The sequence below is a fragment of the Cyprinodon variegatus genome, unplaced genomic scaffold (genome assembly GCF_000732505.1).
Source record: "Cyprinodon variegatus isolate N-32 unplaced genomic scaffold, C_variegatus-1.0 Scaffold716, whole genome shotgun sequence".
Taxonomy (NCBI): domain Eukaryota; kingdom Metazoa; phylum Chordata; class Actinopteri; order Cyprinodontiformes; family Cyprinodontidae; genus Cyprinodon; species Cyprinodon variegatus.
Window position 1 is genome coordinate 25009 of NW_015151169.1, and position 7834 is coordinate 32842.

Here is a 7834-nt window from a genome sequence, read left to right on the forward strand (position 1 = left end):
GTGATACACGCATTCATGATCACTTTATTTGCCAGACATCTTTGTTAATGCTTAGTTTGATTTGTTAAAAATTTTTATTTTTGTTTTGTTTAAACTGAGGCTTATGTATCATGTATGCTGTATAGAGAAAGAGAAAGCAACTTTGGCCGATAGAATCGACCCGTTTCAAAAATATAAAGAAACAGCATCACATATCGGGGATACTCTAAAGGCGGGCATACACTGAATCAAATTTCAAATCGTACTGAACAATGAAACCAGAGGGTGTTTCTACACTGTACGTCCAAAAAAAACCACATGCCTGACTCAGCACTGTGAGATGGTGCTGGTCGGAGTCGTCAATCTGGAAGAAGAAGAAGAAGAACTCCCTAGTTTGCGCATGCACAGTGAGTGAGGTTCTGGTAAATCGGCTCGTAGCTCTGCTGTAACCGCAGGATTTACCAACCAGCACCTAACGATGGCCGACTGGATTTCCGACATGTTTGATTTTCTCTCGAACTTACGATTCCTCATCAAAAAAAACATGTATTGGTCGATCTCTAGAAAATGCCAGGATGTTTCAGTTTTTTACCATAGTATTCTAGTCACTTCTTTTACTGTCAATAAGTGTAAAAACATCTGATGACCATCAGAAATATCTTAGATTACTCCTTTGAAACAGTTAATATGCAGCCACAGCAAATGCTTTCTTCCTCAGTTTCTGAGCCAAAGGAAGCAGAGGCTGGTTTGGAATAGTTTCAGCAATTTAAAATGAATGAACTAAACAAAAACTTAATATTTTGTTGAAAATCTTTAATGGTGTATAGCCATGTTAGATGCCAATACATAAAGACCAAATAATTATATACAGCAAGTGACCGCCATTTTTAGATCCTTAGTCCTTTTTGAGCCTAAATATATCAGGACTCCTGTTTTTGTGTCTGTGTTTTCTATGTTTGTCTCCCTTCATCCACCAGGAGGTGCCTGGTTCTGGTCCGCCTCCTCACACACCTGCTGATGGTTTCCTCGTTAACGGAGTGTTCTTAGGCTGCTGACTGCCACTACTTCGACGCCAGAGTGTTTGCCAGTTTAGGGTACTCTAGCCAAGCTGAGTTTTTGCTGAGTCAAGCTGAGTTTTCCTGCTAACTGGATTTCTCGGACCTTCTCTCCCTGGAAGGATAAACTGAGCTTCAAACTGAGCTGGGGTTCAAACAGGAGGTTTGGATCCACTTTCCCCAAGAGATCGTTTGAGCTTCTCACTGAGAAAGGGATTATTCTCCACAACGACCAATTCAAGTACCGCAGGAAATCTGAGTGGCAGTCAGTTTCTCCGTTCACCAAGTATCAACCGCATTCTGGGTAAACCCTGTTCCGCCCTCCACCGAATCAACCAAACACTGGAACCACGGCACACAGACAGGAGTCAAGGATTCAACAACATCTCTGGAAAAGTGAGTCAGCAACCAGATCCTCTTCTCCAAGTTCACAAGTCAAATTCCCCACTGAGCCTGAACTAACCGCTGTGTCTTCCCCTCACTTTACAGTTCCGGTTGAGCAGTATTCAGAGCAACACTTCTCCCTCAGTTTAACTTCTTCAATAAAACCCGTTAAACCTTTTCCCTGGTCTCTCTGTTTCGGTTTTCTGCATTTGGGTCTGAACTTTAGTAAAATCATGACAAAATAGAAGCCCAGCACTGGGCTCAGTGAGCAAACATTAAGAGACATTGACGCCGTCTTCTGGCACTACCACAGAATTATCAGAAAGTCAGATGGTGACAACTGAGGTGGCTACTAACAGCCTGATCATCATGCAATGCCTCACAGTTAAGTTACAGGTACGGTGTGGTGGAAGCCCAACTGATATTAAAGAATTAAACAGATCTATAGAAAATTATAAATCAATCAATCCAGAGGTTTGTACTTAGAATGTAGATACTAAGAATAGCATAGCTATCACCAGTGTCAGCATTAATCAGGACATTTATTCACGCATCCTTCAACTTAGCAGCGACTCCTGATTGCCTCGGCAGCTTTAGCTTTTCCTTCAGTGAACACCAACCTTCACACTGTATTCCCAGGGCTGTTTAGGTCTTATCCCTCTTGAATCAAATAAGTTTTTATTTTTCCTTACACTTGGATTTTTCTTCATTATTTCCACTCTTTGCAGGCTAACCGGCTTAGCAGCAGTGGATAATTCCTTGCTTACCTCCTGCACACATGCTTGTTATTGTACCTCCTTTGTTATTGTAAATAGCAGAAATGATTGTTTTTCCTAACAATCTGAGAAAAAACTAATTATAAAACACAAAAATACTACTACGCCAACAGGAAGTGGAAATCTTTCAGAAAAAAACTTTCTAAGCAAGCAGAGTGAGCAACTAGGGTAAAATGTCCACTTTTGTGACTAAAAAGAATTATCATTACTAAACTTCTAGCGTTGAGAAATAGGTCATAATTAGAAGGCTGAGACCCTGAAGACAGGCTGGAAATGAGAATCCTCTGCAGATGCAGATCTCCATCATCCAGGAGGAGTTGCTGTTATACCACATGCTAACAAGAAAAAAACAATAACAGATCTTCCAGGAATTGCAGGTCTCCTATTATTAGTGGTCCATGGAGAGCATCTGGACATAATTTATACAGCAGCTGCACAAGAGCCTGAGGACAGAGCTTCAGAGTGTCATCAAAGCAGCTCAGAGGGAAGTCAGCTGTCCCGTCCTCCTGCTGGAGGAGCTGGATGGTTCCTGGTGGCTAAAAATTCTAAATTCTCCATAAAGGACATTTCTCACACTAAAACCCCCACTGTTTAAATTAGGAGGAAAATAAATATTAGTGCAGTAATGAGATGATATGCTTATTTCTGTTACTTATTCTGTTTCTGTTTTGTTTTTGTTTGTGTACAGATAGGATCCCAGTGATCTAATGCCTCACATTTAGTGGTAGTTCAGTATTTAAATTGAAATCCTTTTTACCGAAACCAAAAATGTGCGTAAAACAAGCAAGAAAATGTAATTTTAACTCCCTGCAACATGAAAGTGACATTTTTTTTCCTCTGTTTGATTGTTTTTTTTTTCTAGAGCTGATGCAGGAAAGAAAATATTTGCCACATTAAATATAAAATATGCTCGGAGTCTCCGCGGCTGCATAAATCAACCCTGCTGCTGCTCTGTGTCCTGCATGACAGCCAGGAGTCTTTGGTCTCCCGCTGATTCCAGCCAGCTCAGGAGTTTCAGGAGGTTTTTTCATCTGTCGACAGCGGGCCTCTGTCCAGGTGGAGCTGAGACACACAGAAGCTATCCAACAGCTTCCACTAAAGCCTGGAAAATCTAAGAGCACACCAAAGACTGAGTGTGTTTTAGGATTTGTGTGTGTGTTGAAATGAGGTTGACACCCTGTTGGATTATCAGGCTCCGGCAGCAGGTGGTCTAATACTCCAATCTGCCAGTCATTCTTATGCTGGTTTACAGGTCTGTGGAAGAGAGAAATACATCTTCTAAAAGCATCCTGACCCTCAGTGTGTCTGTAGGCAGTTTATTTTGGAAGCTAATTTCAGCAGCGTCATGTTTTGGTTTTTAATTTGTTGGGTTTTATCGTTTCTGCTGCTGACCTCAGATCCTGACAGCTGTGGAGATTATTTGTCTTTTGTGTCTTCAGTGACGACGTTCTGCAGCAGATAATGGAAACGCACCATGAGGCCGTGACAGAAGTTGATTCAGGGTTTGGTTTATTGGTCTGAATTCGCTCATCGCTCCCTTTTTGGAATGTTTAGCTCATTTTTAAAGGTAATCAGAAGATGCAGCTTCAGTCAGGCTTTACATTGAGAAGTTGCTTGCAATGGTTTATGTTGACTTTATTTTATCCTATTTACACCTTTCATAATGATGAGAGATCTGGTTAAATCCAGAATATAGGTCACATGCTGCATGTGGAACATCAGGCTACACATGCAAGGTGCCCCAAGCCTCCACAGCTCTGTGAGAGAACGCAACTTCAATAGAAAATTAACCCCACAGGTGAGATGATTCACCGTCTTTGCTCAGTTCAATCTGAACTTTGATTATTCTTCTCTCTGGATGAGAATAAATGACAGTGAAAAGATGTAGCAACAGACTGATTAACCTAATAACTACATAATTGAAGCAATAAAAAACACAGAGAGCCGACTGCTCAATAAACCGGTTTCAACCAGCAGCCTTCTAACTGAATCTCAGTGTGAAGATTTTGGATTTTCTCCTATCAGAAATGATTTGTACCTTCTTCTGATTTAACAGAACCTTAACTGTTCTATTTAAGTAACCCATCCAGTGAGGTGCCATTACCTGCAGCTCCAAAAAAACACACAGCCGTGGTAAAACACAGTTTGGGATTTTTAGTACAGGGGTTAAAACCTTTGCTTTTATTGAAAAACAGCTGCTGAAATAACTATTTCATCTGAAATTGCAGGATAGAGGACATTCTATGACCTGCTGACAGTGGTTTTAAAGGCTTCAGAATAATGCAGTACAACATTGAGTTGTGTTCTATTTAAAGGGATGATGAAAAAAATCAGCAATAAAGTGCAAATATGACGTCTGATTAGAGTTTCACCAGTTCAACAGTCTTATTGCAGCGAGGAAAAAGCTGTTGCAGAACCTGCAGGTTATACGTCGAATGATGTGAAGCCTCTTCCCAGAAGGCAGCAGGGAGACCAGTCCATGCTGGGGGGTGTAAGGGGCTGTTGATGATGTTTACCGGCTCAAAATGTATTTTATGGGGGTAAGAGGAGCCCCGATAATCCTCTCTGCTGTTCTCACCAAACTTCTCACTTTCTTCCAGTCTGAGGTGCTGCAGCCTCCACACCACACAGTGAGACCGCTGGTCAGAACGCTCTCTATGCTGACTTTATGTAAACAGCTAAACAACTTTAATGTCTGCAGCAAAATCTTCAGATCTCAATATAAAATGCACTTCTTTCACAAGGTCTATAATCAGTTTAATCTAATCACTCAAATTTGTGGAAGAAATAATGTGAAAGACAATAAATCCAGTTGGCGACAGCCTTAGCTAGCTCTCCTGACTTGTTTTAAAACTGACCTGATACGAAATGTACACCGCACAGCCATTTCTGTCAATAATTAATTATTCTCTTTTGGCAAGCAGTAAAAATAAATATTTAGGCCACATTTTTTTAGTGTCATACTCGAGGGCACAACATATGGACGGCATCTTTCATGCACAGCGGACTGGTGCAGGTACTCCATGGGACCTAGGGGTGGGTATTGGGAAAGAAGTCATGATTCGATTCGAATCACGATTCACATGCCACGATGCGATTCTATCACGATGCATCATGATACTTGAAATATTGCGATGCGTTGCAATATTTTCACTGAACACTGCAAGAAAAAGATACAGCCCTTACCAGTGGCTGACTGGCTGGGTATGATCTGGATATTGTCTTCAATTGATACATAACTGAAAGCAACTGAATTCATACATAGCTGTATTTATTGAAACGACTTTTGGAGGTGTTGCCATGAAAACAAATACTGGACAGAAATATTACTATAACTGGCGTGGACACACTGACAAAAAGATCTTAGGATTCATCAAACTTAAAATAACAAAATAAGGATAATCAGTGCCGTTTACATGGCCTCAGTGGTCCTTTAAACCAATGAAATGAAAACATTCAAATGTATATTTCTCCTTTTGCAAATTATGTGCATCATATAAATTTCCTTTTTACCTTCTTTGTTTTTAAAGCCAAAATGCATCCAAGCATCTGACTTGAAATGTGATGGAGCCGCGGGTCGAATTTTCATAGTGTCCTCCATGTTTTATTTCATATGACTCGTCGCAGTATCCCACGGCCGGACATCCTTGTGACACAAAGCAGCAGGCGTCAACACATCCGCAGCGACATCTGCTGGACTGGAAGTTGTATTCAACTTGGTTCGCCATGTGCGCCAACCATTAATGTATTTTGTTTGTTCATTTTTTTTATTTTTATAATCGATTCTTGCCTTCAAGAATCACTGCAGTAGATCACAAAAATTAGAATTGCGATGCATCGTCGTGACGATTATTTTCCACACCCTTAATGGGACCGTGGCTTGAACAATAGTGACGTCAGTTGCAGGGCATATGGTAAAGAGGCCAAACCGCTCCCACAAAGTTGGGAGCATAGAGCCGTCCAAAATCTCCTGGTATGCAAAGCATAAAGAAATCCTTTCACTCAAACCAAAACCTCTTTTCCACCAGTACAAACTCAGATATGTTGCTACTGACTCGAGTCACGTTGCGTAAAGCTCCTACTATGTCGGGTACATGGTGGCTTGCAGCTGAAACGATTACGAGTCGCACTTACCAGGACTGCCTGTCATTGGTTGGACATTACACAGTGTCACAACATACTTTAATAACTATCATTTTCAACCATTTAATGTTGTGCTTATTGTGTATGAGTCATATTATAGAGAGCTAGCATTAGCATTATGTAGCTCACCTTTGTGTGTTTTTTTATACAAATCTTCAGACTTTGGGGCCTCCCTGCTAGATCCCACCCCCATTAAGATGCTATTAAGCTGTAGTGGAAAATGACTGTTGTGTGTTACACTCTTACACCCGACACTTGGCATTTGACACGGCACAGCTTCCTTCTCTATGCCCAATTCTAGAGCTAATCTAAAGGCCATTAGTAGTCTGTAGAAATTGACTGCAGGAAATTGACAACCTTTGTGTACGTAGGGTCTCAGCATCCTCTGCACCGCTCCATCATCATACTGAGCCTACCACTAAGTGGCTAAGCTGCTGTCATTTCCATTCCCTTCAGGGAATTTCTGGACTGGATTTGTGGCATCCAATCACAGAACCAACCTGGAATTCACTGTGCTACTGAGAGCGACTCTATCCTTCACTAATGATTGGATAAACAGTCTTAGTGCCTAAGGGCTTGATTTTATACACCTGAAGCCATGCAAGAGTTTATAACACCAGATTTGGAGGGGTGAACAAACACTGTATGTCTTTTCTACATGCTCTAATTCTTAGCCCTTGTTTGTAATTGTTTCTGTTTTCTTTTGTGCATTGAAGAAAAAAAACAGCCTTTATGAATTTTTATAAGATGTTAGGAGGCAGTTTTTGTTTAATATTAACTTTTTGAGCAAAGCTCTGCTGTTAATGCCTGCAGACATGTTTCTTTAGTATAGATGCTGAATGCAGACAAGCGTGAGTGATAAATGAAGGCTAAAATTTAGTTATCAAACATATCGCAGGAGGTGCAAAAATAAAATCATTGTATTTCTATCTGTCTGCAGAATAGGACAGGTTTATTAAACTTTCTCACTAAAAAAGTTCAGGTAGTTTAGAATTCGTTTCCAGTCAGATCCAGTTCGTCATGTAATTTCCATCTGGGATTATTAAAGTATGTCTGATTCTAATTCTTATAAGCTATTTTCACACAGAACATCACTTTGATCCAAATCTGGTTTTTGCCAATAAGTGACCCATATTTTCCAAGTTCACTAAATGGTCCAATTCCAAGCTTTTCACCCCAAATCTTATATGAGCTTCTTTTGTATTTGGAACCTAATTAGATATGTATGCGATTATTTTAAAAGTGTCTGCAGTCTAAATGGCCATGCCTCAAATTATTCAACTTCTCTGCATATCCATAGTTCTTTCTGCAGCAGAAGCATTAAGAGCTGCAGTGTAATAATTGTGCTCTCTTTTTTCGTGTTTTTCTTCATTGCATTTTTCTTCATGATGTTATCTAACCTGACTCCGCCAGATGGATTTGCTCCGCATATCCATCCAAAAAGGGGCGAAAATACTGGTTAGCTGATTGGCCTATGTTGGTGATAGACGGGCCAAA